Source organism: Haliotis cracherodii, unplaced genomic scaffold (genome assembly GCF_022045235.1).
Source record: "Haliotis cracherodii isolate W230 unplaced genomic scaffold, xgHalCrac1.p SCAF_2, whole genome shotgun sequence".
Taxonomy (NCBI): domain Eukaryota; kingdom Metazoa; phylum Mollusca; class Gastropoda; order Lepetellida; family Haliotidae; genus Haliotis; species Haliotis cracherodii.
The window spans coordinates 43,983,610-43,997,747 of NW_027266275.1; the positions used below are offsets into that span (position 1 = coordinate 43,983,610).

Genomic DNA, 14,138 nt, shown 5'->3' on the forward strand with positions numbered 1-14,138 from the left:
ACCATTGCTAGGCGCTGTCTTTTATTGTCGTAAGGTTGGCAGTAAATGCATTAAGGAGTAATACAGGGTAGGTTAAAATAGGTACATGTATTGGGATTTTTTTCATTCCAATTTGGGAACTTTTAATGACATTTGCTACAGATTTGGGGCCAAATATCGACCTCTGGGTAGGTCTAGATGAATCCTTGGTGTATATCTTAAGGTGTCGAGTTGAAAAGATCACTTTTAACAACTTACAACCATCAAAGAGATGACCAAGAATTTGTAAATAAAACTTGAACAGTTCAAATGGTTCATTTTTTGCATCATAATTGAATTAAATCATGCAGGCTAGTACAACTCCTAGATATTTTTTATATTTGTATACTTATCCTGCATTACTCCTTAATGCATTTACTGCGTGTTCTTGACAGAGAGAAAGAGCTGTGTGAAGATCTTGCTTGAAGAAGTTGTTTCAACTAGCTGAGAGGCCACCCTATCACACAGCTCCCACTTGACCAGAGGAAGTGACGCCATGGATCCTCACATTACTTGCTAAGACCGGAACATCGGAGAGCCTCGTTGGGAGGATCTCATGCGGGTTTTTGAAGCTTGGAGGGTCCAATCCCACTGCCTCGTAGTCCTGGAGGATGATGGCTCGAAGCCAGAGGGCGATGGTGTTGTGGCTGACTTCAGGGAGCCAGGAACATCTGGACTGGGTGCATTTGGAGCCTTCCTCTGTAGGTCAAGTCCTGTACTGAGGTAAGGAGGCCCAGGAGGATTTGCCACTAACACAGCGTGCATGGCTGTTGGAGAGTCGGGACCAAATGTAGTTGTATACGCACCCACCAGTCCCTGGGTACAGAGAGGAGGCTAAGGTCAGTCAGAAAATAACCGCCAATGAACTGACGGCGGAATGAGGGTGTCAACTCTGACTTCCTGAGGTTGATCTTCCATTCCAGTCGTCAGGATGAATGGTGACATGTAGAAAAGCGTTCTCGAATTCCAGGCTGATGAGCACATAGTGTGTCTGGATCCTGGACTGCAGGAGCCTGAGCGTGGTCATCTTGAAGTAAGGTGCACACCACAGGTAGCATCTGTTGAATGAGGCAAGGTCGTGAATCATCCTGTATTTGTCGGAGTCGTTTTGGGGGACAAGAAAGATGGGTGAGTGGGCATGTACAACCTTTACAGCCTCTTTGGCCAGCATCAATGTGATGTTTTGGTGTAGGAGCTGCTGTTGATTAGGGGGGTAAAGTCCACTATGGGGGACAATTAGACAGGCGGGATGTCTATAAGTGTCAACTTGTACCCCTGCCTGATGATGTTGGTGATGTAGAGGATCAACCAATTTTTCCAGAATCGTCCCATTCTCCCACCTGCTGGAGTGTCCACAGAGAATATTGGGAGGCAACCGATCCACTATCGGTTGTAGAGAGTCTGTAGAGGCGCACTTCGGAGAGACGCAAGGAAAGTTGCATTCAGAGATGCTGTCTGGTGGATGGACGCCATCTGTATAGGCGCTTGAATAGACTCTGGTATAGGCGCAGTGGGCAGCGCTTGTAAGGGCGTCTGTATAGCACAGGGGACATGGCTGATGCTGATGGGCGTCAGGGTCTGTTGCAGGGCCTACAAGTACTGTATGTACTGTAGGATAGAAGCGTACATCATAGGCGAGAACCTCTCTGTTCAGCTGTGAGTTTCCGAATTCCTGCACCACTCCCGGGAAACTCATAAAATACTCTCGATGATAATTTTCTCTCCCCCCCCCCCCCCCCCCCCCACACACACCGAAATAATGTTTCAAGTCATACCGAAATGACTCATACACTCATTTCAACAGTAGCTAGTTTCCAATCTCCAAATGGCAGATTCAGTTTGTGCTATCAAACTCCTCTTGTCTAAAATAACTCGGCTAACTTTCTTAATTCATCAGTCAATCGAACATAGTTCATGAACCTAGGATGAAAGCCAGATACTATGTCAAAAATGGTATTTACCAATTTACCAAGAGACCCTTAATCAGATTCCAATCAAGCAATAATTCATACAATATTTGGTCACTTCAACATTGATTATCTATACCATCTTTTCATTTGCTCTCTTGTACTTGAAAGACCAGATCCTGCTATTTCCTTTTACTAATGAAAAATTGTTCCTAAGAGCAATAGAATCGATAACCTTTTGACCTCTTGGTCGAAGCCTCAGCCAGTACAGTCACCTCTCACATGTCTATTTCGTATTTTAACCTAAAGCCTGATGGAATTCATAATCCTCATTTTAGATTAATATTAAAAACACTTTTTCCCAAAATACCCTGGTTATACATGCCCTTCCTGTTGTAGAGCATGTCCCATGCAATTGACCAACAAATTCTTATGGCAAATACATATATACATACATATAACTTTTTAGTAGTACAATATTATGATATCAATATGAAACAACTTTTGTGTCTATGCATCGGAGGACCAGAAAAAACAATGACATTTTACAGGTAATGTCTCAGATAGGATCTGTCTAGGGTTGTACCTATATGTCAAGGCTGTAAAGGCATAATCAAACAATTCTTTCTTTGAATATTTTTTCGTTTTTCGGTAGATGCAGATTGTTAATAAAAACATTTTCTTAACATTTTGATATGTATAGACATATGAGCATTTTTCTTCAGGCTAATAAAATAATCACAATAATTTTTCAACACCAACTAACAACTTGTCATCAATTTAAAACTGTATACAACAGATTACTATTTTTTTTTTCATATCAACACAACATCGACTTTGTGTTAAATTTCTGGACATGCATTTATGTTGAATGTTACCGAATGTTTCATTTGACAGTTATCTTCTATGCAGTCCATCAACAAGTATTGAAGTCATCAAACATGCAACAACATACATATTTCTATCGGTAAAACTGCTCACAAATGTTTTTGTATATGACGTCTGCATCTACCAATACAGTATACATTTCCAATCAATCAATTAAAAAACCTGCAATGCAATGCAATGCACCTTATTCAACATACCTGTAACATATAACAGATCTATGTTCTCTAATGAAATTCAATACAATTTGTTACAAATTGTAAGTACACACATCTGTATACAATATATTCATGCATACAGGTAAGTATAATCAGCATAAAACATACCGTAAAAATAACATTTTGAATACAATATAACATCAACATTAATACAACAGGATACTAGTATGTCTGAGATCACTTAAATTCCTAAAATTGCGACATTTCAATGTTCTCTGGTTTCTCCGGAACCGATGTATAAATTAACTTTACATCCCTAACAGCAGTTGTTGCAAGGTAGTGGAACAGAAGGTCTACCTGATTCATGAACAACTATGGCATATTGTACGTTCCCATGTATCAGAGAAACACTTGCTATGTAATCCTTATTCATCATTAGTGATTGTATTTATCAAACTCGGCCTGTTAGATCCTCATGACAGAATCATGTCAAATTTTACCAATCGTCTTGTAATAGAGATCGATTGTGAAAAACATGTTTGTTCCTAAACTTCTAAGATATAATGGACTAATGGGAATCGTGGCCAAGGTAACGTGAGTACATTTAGTTCTAGCTGCCAGTTCTATTTCCAAATAGGTCTTAGAATTTCTCATTCTCTTCTGGATAATGTGCACTGCTGTGGCAAAGATAACCAAAACTCCTGCATAGAACAGAATATTAATATCAAACATTGCTTTGATATTTGCTAGGTTATTATTAGTAAAAATTAGCACTCTTAACCTTCTTGACACAATACCCATGTAGATAGTTAAAAATATGAGTCCCAAGAAGCATCAGTCCGAAAGAAGCATCCCTTAGTCATATATGAGCTTCCTGATAGCCATTTAGTCTCTCCTATCTCCAGTTATTCATACAAACATGATCGGTTGGGTCAGTGTAGATTATCTTGTTTTATTTTGCGAGTTTTACAGCTCTACGAAGACTAATGCTCATCTGTTTATCATCACCCATTATTTTTAAAAAGGTATGGTTAGCCACTTGAAATGCTGGAATATCACATCTAGCAGGTTCATCCGTTAGGAAATTTTCCACTTCTGCTCTGGGATCATCTGCTGAAAAATAGTGTCTCAGTAGCCCTACATTCAGAGGATATTTGAAATTAGTTTTTGTGGTTGCTTCATGACATCCTGTCAGTCTAGGTGGTATTGTCATTCCATCTCCATCCACTCTACAGTTGCACAACAATGGTATAACGCACAAACTACAGCCTTTCATCATCCTGGTCTTATCTGCACAAGAGTAGACAATTTTGGAAATTCTGGATAACAACAGGTCACCAGAATTTAGTTCAAACATGAAATGATCTGCACCATTTGGACCAAGTCAAATTTCACAAACTTCATGAACCAAGTCAATATCATTAAGGAACAGTTCCAAATTGCATGAAGGATTTTGAAATGATCTTTGAGCTGGTAGATTGTGAAATTTCATTAACATATGATTTGGAGTGCAATGTTCATATTGATCACTTGTGAATTCCAAAAAGGTCTCGTCAACTGTAGAAATGGCAATATATGGTATTGTCTCCCCAACCACTGTGGCATCACCAGAAGTGTGATTTAGAGGAATTGTGAATAACTTAACTTTATAAAGTTGTGTTTCCCTATTCTTGGATGTTACTGATAACATCATGGTGACATAAACAATACTGCCCTGTCTCAAGTAATGTACCTTGGTGGCTGTGTAATAGTATGGCAAATCCTTATGAACCAGATGGAAATTTGGAATTTATCCTTTAATGTTCTCCTTATTTTTGATAGAGCCCGCCTTAAATGTCGGAAAGGTATCAACCCGGGTGATAGTACATTTTGTAATAACTTATATAATCCTGTGCTCAACCGATTAATCTTTCTTTCAACCATAGTAGCAAAACGTAACTCCTTTGCAACAAGTTGTATCCAATGTGCATACATGGCCTGAAACAATCATATCTTACCATCCTCTACCTTTATCAGTTCAGTCAATTCATTATGATTCGCAATTATACCTTGCTTCAAACCGTCCATCCTGTCATTAGCCTTAGACATGTACGAACCCAGGTAATCTTGTGACACATTAAAGCTGCTTCTTCAGCTCTCATTCTTTTTGATAAGATATTGATATGTTGTCGTATTATGTTCATGTCACTGTCATGGGCGGTACCGAATAAATTGTGTGAGAATTCACCAATAAAAGGTAGCAATGCTCTCTTGGAGCGAGTCTGAGAACCAACAATTTGACCTTGAAGAATAATGTTTTTGATCAAAATAACTCCTTTTGAAAGTGTCGTCATGTATGCGATAAGTAAAATTCAATATACAGTCTGTAGCTTTTAATAACATCTCTAAAATAATTTCTATTTATTTTTCCAAATTATTCAAGTTTAAAATTTTTCTTTAATTTTCATTCCAAATTAACATGTAAAAAATAATAAGTTTAGCCAAGGAAGGTTACTCTGTTTAGGTTTCATGCCATGCATACGTTTTAGTTTCTGCAAGGAGAGACTGAGGACCTATGTTGTCAGTAATAAAAAAGAAAGAAGTAAAAGTTAGAAAAGAATATGGGTCTATCAAAATGGTATGTTGTCATGCTTTTGTATTTCTATGCCATTGTCAATATATTTCAGCAGCAATTTTATTTCCCAAATTGTTGTATTTGTAACTTTTCTGCAGTAATGATAATGTGTTCAGTTTCAATCACTAATGTTTACATTCTTTTAAATTTGAAGTTGTATTTTCTTCAAGTATTTTCAATTTAAATTACATCATATAACTTTATATTATACATTCTTTCTGTGCAAATGCTCTTGCAATTATTTTGGCACAATTTAATGTCTTTTGTCAACTTTTGTTGTTTTACTAATTGTCATACATTGTTATTGTTTTGTTTACATATTGAACTGCAAACTTATGATTGTTTACTTTTCCTTTGCAGTCAATCTTCCAATTCAAAAGAGGGTATTTATTGATAATTGATGATGATGAGATGAGAATGAGAATGGAGATGGAAATGTGAATGGTACTTTTGATCTAGGATGAATTGTCATTTATTGTGATCCTTACAATAGCCCTCATATTCTCATCACAGGACAAGCGATTTGCCTAAAGACTAATATTCCCATACATATCTCTAAGCAGAATCGGATAGTTAGAGATCTGGGCAATTCAGTAGTGAACGTATGATACCATGTCTGTTCCTACGTTAAGTCGTCCCATATATCTGAAGGTATTACCCCAGAGATAGATATCCGGAATGCATGTCGTCAATGGTACACATCATCAGTAATGTCATCATCACCTTAAGTGTGAAGCCCAAGGGTCCTTTAGAACGTAAATATCCAAGTAATCTCTCAGATTTTAAATCTGATCTCAGTTCCTACTCTGTTATCCCTATGAAGCCATATCTTCCCTAAGTGAAAAACAATAAACAACAATCCCAATTGATCGTCACCAATGTACCATACAACATATTACTCTCCCATAAATAATGTCTACCAACATTAAGTTAACCGCAGAACACAGCGCTTCTGTTCATACAGTTCCAGTTCATGTGTCAATAATATGCTGTAATGGTGGGTCAGATTTCTTCTTCTGATTTCTTACAACTTCAATCCCAGTAATATATAACAATATGTCCCTTTTCACTCCTATTGTTGTGCCTGTGTCAGCATCTTAACTCATGAAAAAAACAAAAAACTCTTTAATATTCCGTCTGTACTCTCTTCAAACATTCCCTCTCCTCCAAAGGAGGTATACAACAGCCTTCTGACCGGGCAAAACTCTTCTGAGCAAATATGATTGGCCAATCATCTACATCCCATGACCGATTTATAGGTCTTCACCCTGGCTACGAGACAAATCGACCCTCTGTCCTTCGTCCCGAGTGAATTCATCATTAGTTTTTCAACTGTCCTCAATATACTCAGCAACCTGAGGTAGAGACATATCTACCTCACCACTAGAGACTGTCAGGCATCTCAAGGCTTGATCTCTCAAGCTTTTCAAACAACATAGGCATCCGGTCTTCTATGTGTTTTATCACTCTCAAATACACGTAGGCATGTTCCCACTACGACCTTCTCGACATTATTACAGCATGGGCATGTTACCTCTACGGCTTATCAACATCTCATGACAGCGTAGGCATGTTACCTCTACGACTTTTCATCATTTTATATCTACATAGGCATGTTACCTCTAAGTCCTTTTCATTATTTCATATCTGCGTAGGCATGTTACCTCTACGGCTTACCATCATTTCATATCGGTGTAAGCATGTTACCTCTATGTCCTTTTCATCATTTCATATCTGCGTAGGCATGTTACCTCCATGACTTTTCATCATTTCATATCTGCGTAGGCATGTTACCTCTACGACTTTTCATCATTTCATATCTGCATAGGCATGTTACCTCTACGACTTTTCATCATTTCATATCTGCGTAGGCATGTTACCTCTACGACTTTTCATCATTTCATATCTGCGAAAGCATGTTACCTCTACGACTTTTCATCATTTCATACCTGCATAGGCATGTTACCTCTGCGGCTTACCATCATTTCATATCTGCATAGGTATGTTACATCTGCGGCTTACCATCATTTCATATCTGCGTAGGTATGTTACCTCTACGACTTTTTATCATTTCATATCTGCGTAGGCATGTTACCTCAACGATTCATCATTTCATATCTGCATAGGCATGTTACCTCTACGTCCTTTTCATCATTTCATATCTGCATAGGCATGTTACCTCTACGACTTACCATCATTTCATATCTGCGTAGGCATGTTACCTCTACGTCCTTTTCATCATTTCATATCTGCGTAGGCATGTTACCTCTGCGGCTTACCATCATTTTATATCTGCGTAGGCATGTTACCTCTACGGCTTACCATCATTTCATATCTGCGTAGGCATGTTACCTCTACAACTTTTCATCATTTCATATCTGCGTAGGCATGTTACCTCAACGATTCATCATTTCATATCTGCGTAGGCATGTTACCTCTACGCCCTTTCATCATTTCATATCTGCATAGGCATGTTACCTCTACGACTTACCATCATTTCATATCTGCGTAGGCATGTTACCTCTACGACATTTCGTCCTTTCATATCTGCATAGGCATGTTACCTCTACGACTTTTCATCATTTCATATCTGCGTAGGCATGTTACCTCTTCGGCTTACCATCATTTTATATCTGCGTAGGCATGTTACCTCTACGACTTTTCATCATTCATATCTGCGTAGGTATGTTACCTCTACGTCCTTCTTATCATTTCATATCTGCGTAGGCATGTTACCTCTACAACTTTTCATCATTTCATATCTGCGTAGGCATGTTACCGATACTACTTTTCATCATTTCATATCTGCGTAGGCATGTTACCTCTACGGCTTACCATCATTTCATATCTATGTAGGCATGTTACCTCTACGACTTTTCATCATTTCATATCTGCGTAGGCATGTTACCTCTAGGTCCTTTTCATCATTTCATATCTGCGTAGGCATGTTACCTCTACGACCTTTCATCATTTCATATCTGCGTAGGCATGTTACCTCTACGGCTTACCATCATTTCATATCTGCATAGGCATGTTACCTCTACGGCTTACCATCATTTCATATCTGCGTAGGCATGTTACCTCTACAAATTTTCATCATTTCATATCTGCGTAGGCATGTTACCTCTACGACTTTTCATCATTTCATATCTGCGTAGGCATGTTACCTCTTCGGCTTACCATCATTTCATATCTGCGTAGGTATGTTACCTCTACGACTTTTTATCATTTCATATCTGCGTAGGCATGTTACCTCAACGATTCATCATTTCATATCTGCATAGGCATGTTACCTCTACGTCCTTTTCATCATTTCATATCTGCATAGGCATGTTACCTCTACGACTTACCATCATTTTATATCTGCGTAGGCATGTTACCTCTACGTCCTTTTCATCATTTCATATCTGTGTAGGCATGTTACCTCTGCGGCTTACCATCATTTCATATCTGCGTAGGCATGTTACCTCTACGACTTTTCATCATTTCATATCTGCGTAGGCATGTTACCTCTGCGGCTTACCATCATTTCATATCTGCGTAGGTATGTTACCTCTACGACTTTTCATCATTTCATATCTGCGTAGGCATGTTACCTCAACGATTCATCATTTCATATCTGCATAGGCATGTTACCTCTACGTCCTTTTCATCATTTCATATCTGCATAGGCATGTTACCTCTACGACTTACCATCATTTCATATCTGCGTAGGCATGTTACCTCTACGTCCTTTTCATCATTTCATATCTGCGTAGACATGTTAACTCTGCGGCTTACCATCATTTTATATCTGCATAGGCATGTTACCTCTACGGCTTACCATCATTTTATATCTGCATAGGCATGTTACCTCTACGGCTTACCATCATTTCATATCTGCGTAGGCATGTTACCTCTAAAACTTTTCATCATTTCATATCTGCGTAGGCATGTTACCTCAACGATTCATCATTTCATATCTGCATAGGCATGTTACCTCTACGCCCTTTCATCATTTCATATCTGCATAGGCATGTTACCTCTACGACTTACCATCATTTCATATCTGCGTAGGCATGTTACCTCTACGACATTTCGTCCTTTCATATCTGCATAGGCATGTTACCTCTACGTCCTTTTCTTCATTTCATATCTGCGTAGCCATGTTACCTCTACGACTTTTCATCATTTCATATCTGCGTAGGCATGTTACCTCTTCGGCTTACCATCATTTTATATCTGCGTAGGCATGTTACCGCTACGACTTTTCATCATTTCATATCTGCGTAGGTATGTTACCTCTACATCCTTCTCATCATTTCATATCTGCGTAGGCATGTTACCTCTACAACTTTTCATCATTTCATATCTGGGTAGGCATGTTACCTATACTACTTTTCATCATTTCATATCTGCGTAGGCATGTTACCTCTACGGCTTACCATCATTTCATATCTGTGTAGGCATGTTACCTCTACGACTTTTCATCATTTCATATCTGCGTAGGCATGTTACCTCTACAACTTTTCATCATTTCATATCTGCGTAGGCATGTTACCTCTACGACTTTTCATCATTTCATATATGCGTAGGCATGTTACCTCTACGGCTTACCATCATTTCATATCTGCATAGGCATGTTACCTCTACGTCCTTTTCATCATTTCATATCTGCGTAGGCATGTTACCTCTACGACTTTTCATCATTTCATATCTGCGTAGGCATGTTACCTCTGCGGCCTACCATCATTTCATATATGCGTAGGTATGTTACCTCTACGACTTTTCATCATTTCATATCTGCTTAGGCATGTTACCTCAACGATTCATCATTTCATATCTGCATAGGCATGTTACCTCTACGTCCTTTTCATCATTTCATATCTGCATAGGCATGTTACCTCTACGACTTACCATCATTTCATATCTGCGTAGGCATGTTACCTCTACAACTTTTCATCATTTCATATCTGTGTAGGCATGTTACCTCTACGACTTTTCATCATTTCATATCTGCGTAGGCATGTTACCTCTGCGGCTTACCATCATTTCATATCTGCGTAGGCATGTTACCTCTACGGCTTACCATCATTTTATATCTGCGTAGGCATGTTACCTCTACGATTTTCATCATTTCATATCTGCGTAGGCATGTTACCTCTACAACTTTTCATCATTTCATATCTGCGTAGGCATGTTACCTCAACGATTCATCATTTCATATCTGCGTAGGCATGTTACCTCTACGTCCTTTCATCATTTCATATCTGCATAGGCATGTTACCTCTACGACTTACCATCATTTCATATCTGCGTAGGCATGTTACCTCTACGACATTTCGTCCTTTCATATCTGCATAGGCATGTTACCTCTACGTCCTTTTCATCATTTCATATCTGCGTAGGCATGTTACCTCTACAACTTTTCATCATTTCATATCTGCGTAGGCATGTTACCTCTTCGGCTTACCATCATTTTATATCTGCATAGGCATGTTACCGCTACGACTTTTCATCATTTCATATCTGCGTAGACATGTTACCTCTGCGGCTTACCATCATTTCATATCTGCGTAGGCATGTTACCTCTACGGCTTACCATCATTTTATATCTGCGTAGGCATGTTACCTCTACGATTTTCATCATTTCATATCTGCGTAGGCATGTTACCTCTACAACTTTTCATCATTTCATATCTGCGTAGGCATGTTACTTCAACGATTCATCATTTCATATCTGCGTAGGCATGTTACCTCTACGTCCTTTCATCATTTCATATCTGCATAGGCATGTTACCTCTACGACTTACCATCATTTCATGTCTGCGTAGGCATGTTACCTCTACGACATTTCGTCCTTTCATATCTGCATAGGCATGTTACCTCTACGTCCTTTTCATCATTTCATATCTGCGTAGGCATGTTACCTCTACAACTTTTCATCATTTCATATCTGCGTAGGCATGTTACCTCTTCGGCTTACCATCATTTTATATCTGCGTAGGCATGTTACCGCTACGACTTTTCATCATTTCATATCTGCGTAGACATGTTACCTCTGCGGCTTACCATCATTTCATATCTGCGTAGGCATGTTACCTCTACGTCTTACCATCATTTTATATCTGCGTAGGCATGTTACCTCTACGATTTTCATCATTTCATATCTGCGTAGGCATGTTAACATCCTAACTCTCCATACACGTTGGCACTATCAACTTCTTCAATCACACCTATCGCTACTCTCGCAGGTAATATAATCGCTGAGCTGGTAGGGTTCATCGATCTAAACAATGCTATTTGACTGACAGGTGAAGTGAGATGTTTAGAACCTCACACATGTAACCATTCTGCAATAGACTCAATTGGCTGGACAACACCTAACTTCATATCTGGGACATTAACGTACACAGGCAACAAAGTTTCGGCGTGTGGTGGTGGTACCACATCACATATACATGTAACAAAGTTGGAATTATCTGAATAGGCAATAAACTTTGTCTCTGTAAGTCCATCCCACAAAGTCAACCTATTATGGCTAATATCAATGTTAGCCTTCTGGCTTCTCAAGAAATCTAATCCTAACAACACATCAATTGATAAATGTAAAAGACCTGAAAGTCCTGTACAACACATAGCTGACCAACTGTAAGAGGAATTGTAGATATGCCAAACACATCTAACAGTTTCCCATCTGCACCGACCTTGCACCTCATTTTGTTATAGGAAATCTAATCTCACTTCCAATAGATGAGAATACACATCATTGTCACTCATGTCCCTGATATCAACATGTGTTGATGCACAACCACTTCTGTGATATTGATGGAATGTTTGTGCCCCGTTCTTCACTGGGTGTTGGTCATCAGTACACTCAGTCGCAGTTTTAATGAACTGCTTTCTGTACATAGAGTCATCCTGATGCTCGTATGAAATGTTCCTTCTTGTTTGAGTATTATCCGCACTGGTCAATAAGGATACTTGTCCAACTAGCTCCTCTATAACAGACACAAGTCTGTCATTCTCTGATGTGGCCAGTCCAAATGCAGCATCTGCTATTCTTGCACTTTCTAGGACTTGATCCTTGGTCTCATGTGGCCTAGTCAAGATGAATTGTTTTATTTGAGGCCTAGAGTTCCTGATCACAGCGTCCTTAACAAAATTGTCATCTAAACATTCAAGGCTCCTTGCCTCATGCTCGAGGTCTTGCAGGAAGTCCTCAAAGTTCTCACAATCCTTCTGTTTTCTAAGATATAACTTATCCAAACTATCATAAATCGTAACAGAATTTTGCTTGTACCTATCTAGGAAAGCAGATTTCACCTCTTCCCAAGAATATGTCTCAAAATCCATTGCCTCAAACCATTTAAATGCCTTTCCCACTAACCAAAGACTAAAGGCCTCTTTCTTCCCTTCCTCTGAATAATTATTCAGGGATGTGAATTTTTCATACTTCTCAACCAAGCATAGTCGCTACCATCAAACTTCTCAAGATTGATGTGGCTCTGAGCAAAGGAATTAGCCAATGCACAAACACTTCTGTCTAACCCCTTTGGACGGTCATCCCGATCAGTAGAAAAGAAACTAGACCTTCCCTCTTTCTTTATTATAGATGCTAGAGCCACACCAGAAGGTCAAGGGGGTTGCCGCTGGCAAGAGCTCGGAGGACAACAAACCAGTACCTCACCGGCTACCATGGCATGACCAAAAACAGTGGTCGAGGTGCCTGGAACATTTGAAGAACCCTGGGAAGGAGAGCCGGAGGCGGAAAAGCGTACAAGGATAAACCTCCCCTGGGAACGCTGAGGGCCTTGACTGCCATAGCACGCTGTCGAAATCAGGCATGGTGAAAAAGTGGCCCACCGTAGTCAAGCTATCGTTGAAAGATTTAACCGGACATAAGCGGAACGTTTGTTTGGCTATCAGTATGGGATTGAAATGAAATCGGAACAATTGAGATCAACCGAATGGGTGACACGATTATCAGCTGTTGTATCAGCGCTGAATAATGAAGTAACAAGATAAATCAGGACGAACCATCCAATGCGATTAAAATGACATCTGTGACTTCCGAATCTTCAGTACCAAGGAGAGGCAAAGAAAAAAATCTTCCGGATAGAGTGAGCGTAAGATATTTATACCAGCCCGGTGAACTTGAAGGAGGCCTACGTCACGCAACCGATCAGATTTGGTCTCTTAAGATATAACATTAGTCGATTGGTTATGAAAGAAGGAGAGCCTATTCTTTATTATCTTAAAGATGGACCGGGCAGGGCATTTTTACGAGAAGAGTTGCTCATAGTTCCCAACAATACAGTATTACTACCATAACCATAAGCATAGGTAGTTACACCATCATTATCAATCCATCTCTTTGTATCTAAGGGGGATAATGATGTCTTGTTCATTCTTAATCCATATATCCTATGATTGTAACTTCTTAAGAGTTCATCGCGCATTTGAATATTCTACCATTGAATAATGCTTCTTTATACTGTTCGTGTTTGATATGTTTTTTTACCACATACTTCATAACACCCTTAGGTTTTCTTATCTCTCCATTATCTGACTTCT

The 14,138-nt window shown here is 39.2% G+C and overlaps 1 pseudogene; it reads right to left on the reverse strand.

Annotated features, from left to right (window-relative positions):
* Nucleotides 1-534: 534 nt before the first annotated feature.
* On the reverse strand, nucleotides 535-13,409 carry LOC139467625 (uncharacterized; annotated as a pseudogene).
* Nucleotides 13,410-14,138: the final 729 nt, after the last annotated feature.